The following is a 14,477-nucleotide window of genomic DNA, read 5'->3' on the forward strand; positions in this document are numbered from 1 at the left end:
ATCGACTTGTGCAAAGATCGCCTGTTCAACCTTCCGACTATCACCTGCTCACTCCATGGCTCTCCCTTCATCGGCTCCTGCTAAATCACAAGCCCCAAAATCAGACACCCGGACTTCCAAAAAAAAGCCTACTCGTGAAGATTTTTTACGTACCCAGATGTCACAACCATCGATTCCTCCGTCATCTCACCGTCCTGTTTCCAAGAAGGCTCATAAGAAACAAAGTTCCTCTCCTTCTCCGCCAAGTCGTGTCTCTACTACAGTGTCACCTCGTGGTAACCGCCCTCAGTCGTCTTCCTTGTCACCAAGGTGCACTGCTGGCGGCCGATCAACTTGCCAGTCACTGGTGGTAGGAGCTGCCCCCGAACAACCTATGGATCAGGATCTTCTGCCTTCGGCTGAATGCTGTTCCACACTGTCAGCTGCCAGCTCTCAGTAGTTGTTGAGTTGAGAGCAACCGTGGTAAGATTCTTCCCTTTTCCGTCCACCCTATGTCAATTATCCATTGCAAAAACCGCGACATTAGAGCCAATCGGGATGAATTGTCGATCCTCTTACAATCCTACTTCCTGGTCATTTTCTGTCTTCAGGAAACAAAGCTGCGTCCCCACGATTGCTTTGTTTCCCCTCATTTCCAGTCAGTCAGGTTTGATCTCTCCTCTGTTGTTTGGCACTCCAGCACACAGGGGACTTATGATTCTTCTCCATGATACTGTCCATTGTCACCCAATCCCCTTAAACAGTTCCTTCCAAGCTGTTGCTGTCCATCTTTCCCTTTCTGGATACACCTTCTTGTTTGCCTCAATACTGGGTAACCTACATTTTTCTCTGCCCCCACGAAAAATTTCTCTCATTTGGACCTTTTGGTCGGTACCGTTCAGCTACCTCGGCACTTTGAATGGTTCACTCTTGCTGATACACACTCGAATGCCATTTTCCATGTGTCCTTCGATTGCAGCCACAACTGCCATCTATGCGCCCGAGACACTGGAAGTTTGCCCAAGCCAATTGGATGCTTTTTTCATGTCAAGCGATGTTTGAGAGTCACTTTCTTATCATCGGTGATCAGGTGACGCATGTTACAGAAGTTACTCAAGTTACAGAAGTTATTCTTACAGCCGTGGAACGTTCAATACCTCGCACCTCCGATTTGCCCTGGCGCCCCCAGTTCCTTGGTGGAACGAGGTGTGCCATGATGCAATACGCGAGCGGAGATGTGCTCTTTGCGTTTTCCGCCACCGTCCTACTTTGGCCAACTGTAAGCAGTTACATGCGCGATGCCATTGCATGATCTGCGATAGCAAGAAGGCAAGCTGGGACTTCTTTACCAGCTCTTTTAACACATTCAGTCCCTTCCCAGAAGTTTGGAGATGAATTAGACAGTTATCTTGCACACCTAGTTTCTCCCCGATCTCTGGGCTCACTGTCACACATGATACCTTAGTGGACCCAGTCACAATTTCTAACTCACTGGGTCAACACTTTGCTGAGATTTTGAGCTCTTAAAATTACCCGCCAGCCTTTCTCCCGAAGAAATGTGCAGCGGAAGTGCGACCTCTTGCTTTCTCCTCTCAAAATAGTGAAAGCTACAATACTGTTTTCTCCATGCGGGAACTCCAACATGCACTCTCTTCTTCTCACTCTTCCACCCCTGTACCGGATGGTGTCCACGTCCAAATGTTGCTGCATTTATCATACCATAGTCTGCATTATCACCTATACCTTTATAATCAAATTTGGACCGACAGTACTTTTCCCAGAAGATAGCAGGAAGTTATCATCATTCCTGTTCCGAAACCTGGAAAGGACAAACATCTCCCCTCTAGCTATCGCCCCATTTCTCTCACAAGTAGTGTATGTAAGGTTTTGGAGCGTATGGTGAATTGCCATTTAGCCTGGTGACGGAGTCCCGAAGCCTTTTAACACCTGCCCAAGCGGTTTCCGAAAGCATCGTTCTGCAGTTGACCATCTTGTTGCTCTCTCCACTTATATCAGGAACAATTTTCTCAGGAAACACCAAATGGTTGCAATATTTTTTGATTTGGAGAGAGCATACGATACCTGTTGGAGGACAGGCATCCTCCACACACAGTTCTCATGGGGCTTTTGAGGTCAGATACCCCTTTTTATTCGTGAATTTATGACAGACCGCTCATTTAAAGTGTGGGTGAACACTACTCTCTCCCGTACTTTCTCCCAAGAAAACGGGGTATCCCCAGGGCTCCGTGCTAAGCGTTGTACTGTTTTCCATCGCCATAAATCAAATTATGGTCTGTCTCCACCCTGATGTCTCGGGCTCCCTCTTTGTGGATGATTTTGTGATCTACAGCAGCTCTCTATGGACCAGCCTTCTTGAACAACGTCTTCAAGGATGTCTCGATCGCCTCCACTCTTGGAGCATCGAAACCGCCTTCCGCATTTCTCCCAGTAAGATCATATGTGTCAAATTTTGGCATTGTATGGAGTTTCCTTCCCCTTCCCTACATATAGGTCCTGTCGATCTTCTGTTCATGGTCGTTGCTAAATTCTTGGGTCTTATGTTTGACAGAAAACTGTGCTGGTCCTCCCACGTTTCCTATCTATCGGCTCGCTGTCTGCCATCTGAATGGTACCTCCTGGGGAGCAGACTGTGAGTGGTCCTTCTCCACCTCTATCGTGCCTTAGTGCACTCAAAATTGGACTATGGAAGCATAGTTTACTCATCTGCTTGGCCGTCTATTCTTTAGTGTTGTGACTCTGTCCACCACCATGGATTGCGTTTAGCATCTGGAGCTTTTTACACAAGCCCTGTGGAAAACCTTTGTGCTGAGACTGCTGACCCTCCGCTGTCCAACCAGCGAGCTGTCCTTCTGAGTCGCTATGCTAGCCATCTGTCTTCCATGCCTGTTAATCAGGCTCATGACCTTCTTTACGACGCCTCCTTGGATTTAAGGTATGCAGGCCACCCTTCCTCTTTAGTACCACCAGGAGTCTGCTTCTGCCAACTGCTACATTCTTTTTCCTTCCATTTTCGTAAAACTAACTTGACAACTGGGGGTACAGCACCGCCTTGGCTCTGCCCCTGGACCTGCCAGCTCCGTGACCTTTGTTAGCTTCCCAAGGATGGTACCCTTTCTCTCGGGCATTTGCTGCTCTATGTGCACAAATGAAGGATGCCACATTTATTTACACTGACGGCTCAAAAACATCATTTGGTGTTGGGAGTGCCTGTATTGTTGGCGACACCCCTAATAGATTTCAGCTTCCTGACCAGTGTTTGGTTTTTACTGTGGAGCTTTATGCTGTTCTCCATGCTGTCCAATACATCCATCACCATCAGCGGATATAGTATATTATATGCTGAGATTCGCTCAGCTCTCTCCTCGCTCTTTACCCTGTCCACCCTCTGGACCACCGGATTCAGGACTGCCTCCACTTGCTCTACTTGGGGGATGTCTCTGTGGCATTCCTCTGGATCCCAGGACATGTTGGTATCCATGGAAATGAAGTGGCCAATATAGTGGCCAAGGCTGCAGTCTCTCTACCTAAGCTTGCTGTTCACGTGGTTCCCTTTGCTGATCTACAGAGTGTTTTATGTTGTCATGTTGCTCTTTTGTGGCATGTACATTGCTCTACACTTCCCAATAATAAATTGCGGGACGTGAAAGCTCTTCCCTGTGCTTGGGCCTCTTCCTCCCAAACTTGTTGTTGGGAGGAGGTAATTCTAACTAGACTCCAGATAGGGCACTGTCTTTTTAGCCATCGACATCTTTTAAGTGGCAATCCTCCCCTGCTTTGTCCCCACTGCTCTTAACTGTGGACAGTGAGAGACCTTTTACTTCAGTTCCCTTATTTTACTCCTCTACGCAGCCATTTACAGCTGTTGCCTGATATATCTTCCATTTTAGCAGATGACACGCACTCAGCTGATTGCGTCCTCAAGTTTATCAGTGTCAGTGAGATGACATCAGTTATTTGAAGCTCTCTTCGGGGAAAACAACCCCCCCCCCCCCCCCCCTGCTGTAGTGGTTTTCGAAGCTTTCCTTCTGTTTTTTAGTTTCCCCACTTTTTGAGTTTTGCTCCCATTGGTGCTGATTTCCTCCTCTTTTTTTTTTTTACCCTTCCTACGTTACAGAATGGGTGCTAATGACCGTAGCAGTTTTGCGCCCTAAAACCATACCAAAACACTAGCATATTATTCATAGGGCATGGGGATAGACAAGTGTTAAAACCACCCTGTCACCACATCAATGGTCTGAGTGACAAGATAATCATACCCGCTGGGTATCGCCAAGTTAAGTTGAAAATCGGAGCCAGCTACTACCCTTTTGACATGGATGTAATTCAGAAACGAAGGTGAGATTTTGATGTCATCCTGGTGTGTGATTTACTTCGCCACTATCAGAGTGTAGTTGATTACAGAATGCAAACCATCTGTCTTGGTGTGGAAACCCACCATTTCGGCAGCTCCCACATCATACCGTCACAAGGAATTTGTGAAATGCGGCCGCTTCCACAGGTTCCTCCTGTGCAAATGTGGGCGTTATGTACAACTACCTGTGTTAGAATTAGCGGTGGCCCGGGATGCATTCTCCGTCTTGGGGTCAAATCCCGCGAACTGCCGAGAACAGCCGTATTGGTGGATCCTCTCTGTAGAAACAATATCCTCAGCGGACTACAGATCCATGTTAAATGCGGTTTAACGACAACAGAAATGCAAGGAAAAAAATTTTACGTTGCTGTCTGTTTCGACAATTTCAGAATGAAGGAGGTAGAGATTCCTAGTGGTACCATTATAGCTAGCGGCCACGAGATTGAAGAATACCACCCAGTACAAGAGAAGCCAAAATAATAACCAAAAACACCGGCTCCTGGGATGTAACATTTGTCATATCGCTCCCGTGCTCAAAGACAAATTTAAGGATAAGTTATCTCATCTGCCTGCGGCTGACCAAAACAAATTGTACTCCTTCTTGGAAGAACACTCCCGGTTATTTAAGGAAAGGCATTATTTGCCAGCTACTGACTTTGGTTACCATGGAATTCCCACCAGAGATGCAAGGCCCATTGCGCAGAAACCATATAGAATACCATGTCACCTCCAGCCTGTTGTGGAGGAAACTATCCAACAGCAGCTAGAGGTAGGGATAGTAAGACCCTCCGCCAGTCCCTGGTCGTCCCCAATCATTGTGGTCCCCAAGAAGTCAATCATCTTTGTGTCAATATGAGAGCAGTAAATAAGGTAACCACTCCTGATACTTACCCTCTCCCCCTTATCGGCGAAACACTGGACAGGTTAGGAAACTGCAAATACTTCACTACCCTTGATATGAAGAATGGATACCACCAAATACCTATTGCACCATCGGACAGGCCAAAAACAGCGTTTGTAGTTCCCTCCGGTCTATATGAATTTCTGAGAATGCCATTCGGGCTGTGCAATGTGCCAGCCACTTTCCAATGCTTTGCTGACTTACTGTTAAAGAGGACTGAAGCCTGCAACATGCCAAGTTTATCTAGATGATATCATTGTTTTTTCCAGGACCATAGGTGAGCATGTTTCCAGGTTAAGAAGTGTTTTCTGTAGACTAAGAAGTGCTAATCTAAGTTTAAAGATAGAGAAATGTTCCTTTGGTGAGAGTCAAGTACAGTACCTAGGGCATATTATTAGTGCTGACGTAGTGAAGCCAGATCCCCGTCTAATCGAAGCAGTTAGGACATTCCCTTCCCTAAGAACGTAAAATAATTGCAAAGCTTTCTGGGACTTGGCAATCATTATAGGCATTTTGTGAAGGACTATGCTACAATAGCTAAACCCCTTACCCACCTGTTGAAAAAAGATGTACCCTGTCAGTGGACCCCCGAGTGTGAAGCGGCTGTGCAGCATATCAGAGATGCTCTGACTAGTTGCCCCTATTGATCTAGTCCCAATTTCGAAAAACCATTCATTCCCTCATGCGACGCATTCGACTTAGCAGTAGGAGCTGTTCTGAGTCAGAGTATTGACGGTGAGGAAAGACCAATCGGTTATGCATCCCATCAGCTGAACCAGGCAGAAATTAATTACAGCACTACGGAGAAAGAATTACTGGCGTTAATGTTTGGAGTTAACTACTTTAGATGCTATCTTTACAGAGAAAATTTACAATAGTAACAAATCATGTAGCACTTCAGTGGCTATTAAGTTTAAAAGATCCTAGCAGCTGTCTTACCTGCTGGGCCCTGAAACTGAGTGAGTATGACTACCAAGTGCAACACATAGCTGGAACATTGCACCAGAATGCTGATGCCCTTACTAGAAAAGTGAGAGTAGCTCAAACAGATGATGTTCTAATTGATGAATTAAAAACCTCCCAGTAAAATGATGCGAAATGCTGCCAGTATCGCTCCCATCCGGATTTTGTTACAGAGGATGGAATTTTATACCACAAGACCCCTCACCCCTTGGGTAAGCATATACCTAAAGATTTGCAATCAAGAATTATTGCCCAGTGCCATAACAGCATCCAAGTTTGCCATAGTGGATGAGGAGCCACAAATGCCCGCATTTCCATGAATGGCGAGATGTTGCCAAGTATATAAAAAACTGCCTACCATGTGCTCAAAGACCACCACCCCATGAATCAAAATTCCCTTACAACCCCTTCCTGAGGCATCAAAACCCTTTCAGTTCGTAGCTCTGGATGTAGTCGGGCCACTTCACGTAAGTACACAAAGAAGTAAATATATTTTATCTATTATTGCTCACTTTTCCCAATACCTTATTTTGGTACCCATCACTGACATGTCAGCTGAAACTGTAGCACGAGCTTTTGTAGATAATCTTTTCCTTCCTTTTGGAAGCCCTGAAGCCATTATATCTGATCAATTAACCAATTTTATGTCTGCCTTATTTGTAAAAGTTTGCAAATTGCTGAGACTCAAAAGTGGAGAACCACCCCTTTCCACCCCAAAGCAAATGGCCGCATTGACTGTGTCCATCACACTGTGAAACAAATGCTTTCCTATTACATCAACTCAACTCATAGTGACGGCAAAGATACATTCTGTAAGTGGCAAGTGCATATAATAGTTTTTTCCACGAAGCCATTGTACATACCCCTTATGAGGTAGTGTTTGGCTGCCCTATGAAATCCCACTTTGAGATCGATAAATTACCTCTGGGAATCGATCACACAGTCGTTAAGGGGCTAGCCCACTGCCTTAAGACCATTTGGATGAAGGTACAAGGGAACAACCGCAAAGCAACCAAAAAACAGATTGTTGTTGTTGTGGTCTTCAGTCCTGAGACTGGTTTGATGCAGCTCTCCATGCTACTCTATCCTGTGCAAGCTTCTTCATCTCCCAGTACTTACTACAACCTACATCCTTCTGAATCTGCTTAGTGTATTGATCTCTTGGTCTCCCTCTAGGATTTTTACCCTCCACGCTGCCCTCCAATGCTAAATTGTTTATCCCTTGATGCCTCAGAACATGTCCTACCAACCGGTCCCTTCTTCTTGTCAAGTTGTGCCACAAACTCCTCTTCTCCCCAATTCTGTTCAATACCTCCTCATTAGTTATGTGATCTACCCATCTAATCTTCTGCATTCTTCTGTAGCACCACATTTCGAAAGCTTCTATTCTCTTCTTGTCCAAACTATTTATCATCCATGTTTCACTCCCATACATGGCTACACTCCATACAAATACTTTCAGAAATCCCCCCCCCCCCCCCCCCCCCCATAAACCTGGTGATTTGGTTTTACTAAAAAATCTAATGTAAAGAAAGGAAGAATGAAGAAACTTATCCCTCTGTATGACAGACCACATTCAATTATTTGGCTCACTTCTCCTGTCAATGCAGAGTTACAACTGGCCGACCGCAAAGTGATCATCCATTTTCATAGGCTAAAACCCTATTCAGGAACTATGCCTCTCCTGCCACCTTCTGAAACAAACGCCAGACCTTGAGCAGGTCCTGTTCCCCCTGTGAAGCGGAGAAAATGGGAAAGTTCCACCACACCCAGCTCGCCCTAGATACACTCTGAGATCTAAACACCCATATGCCATTAGATCCAGAGACTAGACACTAAGGTGCTGTTTTGTGCTTGAGAGATTCCCAGTTTTATCAACCAAAAGAAAAAGTAACAAGATTCAGGCAACCACCTTATTATTATTTTTTTTTTTTTTCTCTCTCTTCACAAGTGAACATTCTACTCCTACAGTATGTATTTTATGCTCCCATACTATAATAACTAAAATGTCACCCTAGCATCCCTCTCTGAAAGAGATTATCAAAGCTCTACCCGCCCAGCCTGTTCTGTAATGCTGGCCTAGTTCTAATTCCTAGCTCTAACCAGTATTTTACTTGTTATTTTTATTTATGTTATTTATGTGTTATGACATGCCTAGTGCTCAGACAGCAGCTCTATGTTCAGTACCAATACAGTTAATTCTAAATAAGAATATTGTATGAAGAAGTGATTGCATTAAGTAATTCTCCCCATTTGAACACTGATGCTGCAAAGTTGTAAACATTCGTGCTCCGCCTGTCAGAATCAGCTGGACCTGTCAACGAACAGTCGCACGTGCAGTGGCCATAATGTGAGGGCGGAGTCACTTCAAACATCCGACACTGCTGCTACTTCCTGACACCTCCCCATCCCGCACCATCCTTCTGTTCGTACCAGCTGTCACTGCCTGATCCCCCCCTCCCCCCACTTCCTTCCCTCTCTCTGCATGCCGACTGAGCGCTGCCTGCCACTGTTAAAGGGATCATACACACATTAGAACTATCCTCGCTATCAATCCATGCATAGCAACTTAACACAGAAAGGCCCCACATTTTTTTTATGCAATACATATTTTAACTGTGATTCCTTACATCCTCTCAATGCGTAGGTGACTTCAACCACATGAAAACCCACCTGTAAATTTATTTGCACAACTAAGCCCCTAACATGCCCGCTTATCAGACTATAACTCTGAGGGCAGTTTAGAAGCGAGCGACCTCCAGCTGATGGAACGTGAAACGGAAAACATCGCAATAATGAAGCACACCATTATGGGGTGGCTTTCTGTGCACTGCCATTTAGTTTGGTGGTGCTTTGCATTTCCGAGCCTCCCCCAAAGTATAGTACCACCCTACCACCTCCTGTCTAGTTTGACGCACCTTAATAACCGACTACCTGCTCCTTTTCCAAATTCGTAAATGGCTTCACCATTATGTTCCCCTTGCACCCCATTCAACTCATATTTATTGATCCATTCGCAAAAGGAGTTGGTATACTCTTCGCAGCAATCCACTCTAATGTCACTAATTTACATGGATTATGTTTTGCAAATGCTTCTTTCCAATGCCCCAAGGCGTCGCTCATTCAAGACATGTGCTGCTGCCCAGCTATCTCAGCACTCCACACGCACCGTATTGCTGCTCTGCAATCTCAGCACTAACTTGAAACCTGCCTCTGTTGGCTCTGTCCGTTTCTGCCTCTCACCAGTTTTATAACACTACCAGCCTGACTAAGTACAGAGTTTGATAAATTGTTTTACCACTCAGTATTAGGCACCTTTTGTATGATTAGAGTTGTTGAGCGATGTCCAACTCACTGTGTGTTGCCAGTTGATAGTTAGTTGTTAAGTGATACCAATAACTTGTATTTTTCTTTTTTTTCTTTGTTTTTTCTCCCCTTATGGTTTTATGTTAGGTTTAAACATTTCATCATCATTTTGCTGCGCAGCAATGCCCTTGCTATATCCCATATGTTATTTCTCGCGTGTATTTTTATGGTCTATGCCATTTGTGTTGTATAATTTGTACTTGTACTTTATATTGGTCTGATGCTCCTGGTCTCGCGGTAGCGTTCACGCTTCCCGAGCACGGGGTCCCGGGTTCAATTCCTGGCGGGGTCAGGGATTTTTCCTGCCTCGAGATGATTGGGTGTTGTTTTGTCGTCTTCATCATCATCATTCATCCCCATTACAGTTGGAGGAAGGCAATGGCAAACCACCTCCACTAGGACCTTGCCTAGTAAAGCGGTGCGGGTCTCCCGCATCGTCCCCCTACACTCTGTCAAGGAGTATGGGACTTCATTTTACTTTATATTGCTAACCCCAGTATGTAAAGTCCCTCCACAGCCCTGGATTTGAGTTATATTGCACAACCCCAATACTCCCATTTTGTAAGACTCCCCCTACAGTTGTGTTATACAACTTTATAATTTAGCAATTCTGGAATCGTATTATGTGCCAGGTTTGTGCCCAGAGCAGGACTGGTATGTTTAGAAGTGAGTGAAGCCACTAAGTTATATAAAATACCCAATAGAGAAGAGTTGAATACGCCCCTGAAGTTGAGAAGTAGTGGGCTACCTTCTCGCTGTAGAGCGGTAAGTGAAATAGATTTTGTGGTAGGAGAGAAGCAATTAAGTTTCACCCAAGTAAATGAAGAATAGTTGTTAGCACCCCATGTGCATGTTGCACATTTAAGAGTTCCCCCAGATGAACTTAGGTTTCGTCATTGTTCACTCTACTTCTTACGAAGTAATTTATTGAGGAAGTTAAGTTGTTACGAGCGAGCACGAAAATCGACACTGCAACCTTTTGGGTACAGTACCCCACCGTGCATTTAGGAAGTGAGACACACCCATTTGTTTATTCAAACAAACACACCTATGATGTTCCAAGATGAAAGCCCCCGCTGAAATAAGCACTTGTTTGTTGATGATTAGTGCCCATGATGTGATGTCATCGCCCAGCCACCATAAAGCACTATCTTGTTGAAAATATATTGTACACTATAGTAGATTTATTGCACACTATTGCAGTAGTTTCCACCCCTCTTTTTCATAGTTCACCCTGTTACTTCAGGGATCTTAGGAATTTTGTAGTAATTAACCCACACAAGATGTAATTGCCCTATGTCTTCCTCACTCATCCATTGTACCGGGTTCCTACCTTTGCTTGTTCCCACCTCAACCATTACTTCCTACTTCCCTCCTCCAGGGCCGTTAGCCTTACACGTTGTGGTTAGTACCCGCAGAGAGCCCAGCTGATCGGTTTATTCTTTCAGTCTTCAGTTTCGTAAATCGATTGCCTACCTATCTCTGTCATCTGTGTGTCACTGCCTCCCCCCAGAGGGAGGGGGAAGGAAGCCTTTTATATTCCAATAGGGCTACTAAGTCAGAATTTCTCTGTTGTCGCCGCATTCAGCCTTCTGTGCACCTCTAGCAGCATTCGTTCTGCACCCTGCCTGTTTTTAGGTTATTCATGTATTATAATCAGAGGTCTAAACAGTATCGTGCCCTTAGACTATCCAACCCATTGAAATCCCTTGTATGGAAACCTGTCTGTACGATATACAGGGATTTGATCAGTGATGAAACAACTGCAGCAACACTGCTGCCCCCTACTTTCCCCCGGCGTGAGGGTTAAGCAGAACCGCTTTACAGCACTGCTTCCCTCTGCTTTTCCCTGGCATAGGAGTTAAGCAGAGCTGTTTCTCAACCAACAACACAAACATACATTCACACACTAGTAATCCTGGATATCTGCCACTGCCCTCCCACACTAAAACTTCCTACTGTCAAGGGTATGCGACTTTCATAGTCCCAGGCAATGAGACCACCCACCTCCAAACCAGCGATTACGTAGTTTGTGACTGATTTTACTAGATGGCTTACAAGCCGCCCGTGAAATTTCTTGAAATTCCACCACCCCTCTTTGTATAATATTGGTAATTACCTGTGCCCATCTATCTTGCTTTAAGGACATTACACCCTGCCCCCCCCCCCCCCCCCACTCCCTGAGGTGCTACAAAGTCGATACACTCCCGGTTCACTAAGACCAGATCTGTTTTGACCCACAGTAAACTTAGTTTAGTAGAGGCCAAATTTCATTGACTCGGTTCCTTACTCTCCTGCTAGGCCAGTGGTAGGCAACCGATTCTGCTGTGGAAGTCCCTGTGGACGATATGCCCTACTGCCGTATCAGTCACTGCAGATATTTTTTTCCCTCCCCTTTTTCTCTTACCCTACTGCCGAGTCAATGTTTCTATTCTGCCCTTTTTCCTTTCTTCTGTCAGGAAAGGGTGGCTTGGCTATGCCTTCCGGCAGGACCACAGGACCACAAGAACTAATATAACCCTGTCTATTAGACATGCTTTTCCAGCCATTTTATAAAGGCATTGCTCCTCCCTTGATTGCAGTGGCCCATTAACTACTTTCTGAGGTATTACCATTAGGAAAAATCTGTGTTTCGGCTAGTTATCTGAGCAAGTGTCTGATCACCCAGTAGATGTGTGTGTCCAATCTCATATCTCTGTATCCTGCAACTAGTAGGTATCACTGCTGAATCAAGTTTATTCTGAAACCCGTTACCCGAGTCTGTTCCCAACTGTACCCCATTCCTTCCTCTTTGACGTGAACATCTTTCCAGTTCGCCGCAGGTGGGCCACTCGACATAAATGGCCAATATGTCAGGCTACCCTGATGCTGCGATCGTGGACAGCTGTCCACGATTATACCGAAAACAAACCCCGCATTAAATGCAACAGGATTTTTCCCATTGGTCAAACCCCTTTTCTTTCTAAACCCCAATATCCAGTACTAAAGCTTCCAATTCAGCAAATCACTTATGAAACCACTACATATGGCAAATTCCACCTGTGCATTGATTACAGGCATTTATTAATCCAACCCCTCATTGTTGCACTCGCTCCGATCAAAATGATGAGTAAGCATGACAATACCCTGCTCATTCCCTCACTATCCCGTTGCTTCTAACGTCTACCCCTGCAGTTCCTTTAAATCTTTTCCAACCATTTATTCTTTTTCTGTCCCTGCCTTCTGTTTTCGTTAGTGGTAGTTCCTTGATTGGTTAACTCACTGCATGAAGCTACGAGATGACTTCTGGCTGTTAACCCCTGAGGGCAGCAAAGTTTTGTTGATGATGAAAGATAATTGATTTTTTTTAGCCCTGTAAGTTGATTTAAGAACTGGCAAGAGTTTCTGTGTGTGTTGTTTTAAGTGATTCAACGTGATCTGTTTTATGCCATGACCCCGAGGTCGAGCAAAACCATTAGCTATGATTCACTTTACCATGCAGTGAGTTTCTAGTTGATACAGAGTTTTGGAATGGTTTAAATTGCATGTTATACTACCAGTGAACGCTTACCATAAGCAGAACACGGTGCAAACATGCGGACTGGCACAGCTGTCGCCTTGCGATAAGCCAGTCATGCCTCCGAACGCTACCACTTCTCTCCCTATTCTTAGCTTGTCTGCCATAATTAATTCTAATTTTCCTATGATTTATCAGTCATTTATTGTATAAGTTTTGAGTGACAATACAGGCTGGTCCATTGATAGTAACCGGGCCAAATATCTCACGAAATAAGTGCCGAACGAAAAAACTACAAAGAATGAAACTTGCTAGCTTGAAGGGGAAAACCAGGTGACGAAATGGTTGGCCCGCTAGATTTATTTATTTATTTATGTTTTGCCCATGGACTCCAGCTGAAAATCCAGCTGAGAGTATTGGATGTGTCATACAAAAGGCTGTTAACATCAAACTTGAGTTCGTTGTATATAAATGAAACAAATAATTAAACAAAAATAGTCTATAAGCATACAAAGGTATTACATGTTTCACATTATATATACACACAAATCCAAACAACATATAGAAATGATAATTTTTAAAGGGACATTTCAGTAATGATGTAACATATTTAAACACCATATTAGTATTCACTCAAACTGTATATACATTTCTCTGTGAGATAGAGTTTCAAATGATTTTTAAAACATTTTAGGTCTGTTTCTTGTTTAATGATTTTGGAGAGTTTATTAAAAAACCTTTTACCTGCTTCTTCAGGGGCAGTCATAGACAGTTTTAGATTTCTGTTTATCATGTAGTAATGTTCATTTCCTCTTGTACTGTCTTTGTGTACGTCTTTATTTAGGAGGTGTTTATTGCTTGACCTTACCACCATTATGCTTTGGTATATGTACAGTGAATATACTGTCATAATGTTATAGTGTGCAAAAGCTTTCCTACAGGCCTGTCTTGGTGGTATTTTTGCAATGCATCTCACTGCCCTTTTCTGAATTGTGAATATTCTTTTTAAGTAGCCAGCTTGTGCAATTCCCCATATATGAAGGGTGAATAAGACAAATGTGGGAAGACAAGTCCATAATACATTGATCTGAGCACTTTTATCATCCAGTCTTAGCTGTTTTATGCATGATGGAGATCTGTTTGTTTATCTTTTTACACAGTGTATCTGTGTGTTCCCCCCATGCCAAATGTTTGTCTATTATAGTTCCTAGAAAGTTTGCGCTGGTTACTTCTTTAATAGTATTTCCATTTATATTATAATTTTCACTATGCTTGGTCTGAAAAACTACATTCATTGTTTTAGACTGATTCATAAACAGGTTGTTTTGTGTTAAATATTTATTTGAATTTTTGTTATTCAGGAGTGCTTCCTTCTCAAGCTCCTCCTTTGTGTCAGCTGT

This window comes from Schistocerca americana, chromosome 5 (assembly GCF_021461395.2).
Source record: "Schistocerca americana isolate TAMUIC-IGC-003095 chromosome 5, iqSchAmer2.1, whole genome shotgun sequence".
Classification (NCBI taxonomy): Eukaryota; Metazoa; Arthropoda; class Insecta; order Orthoptera; family Acrididae; genus Schistocerca; species Schistocerca americana.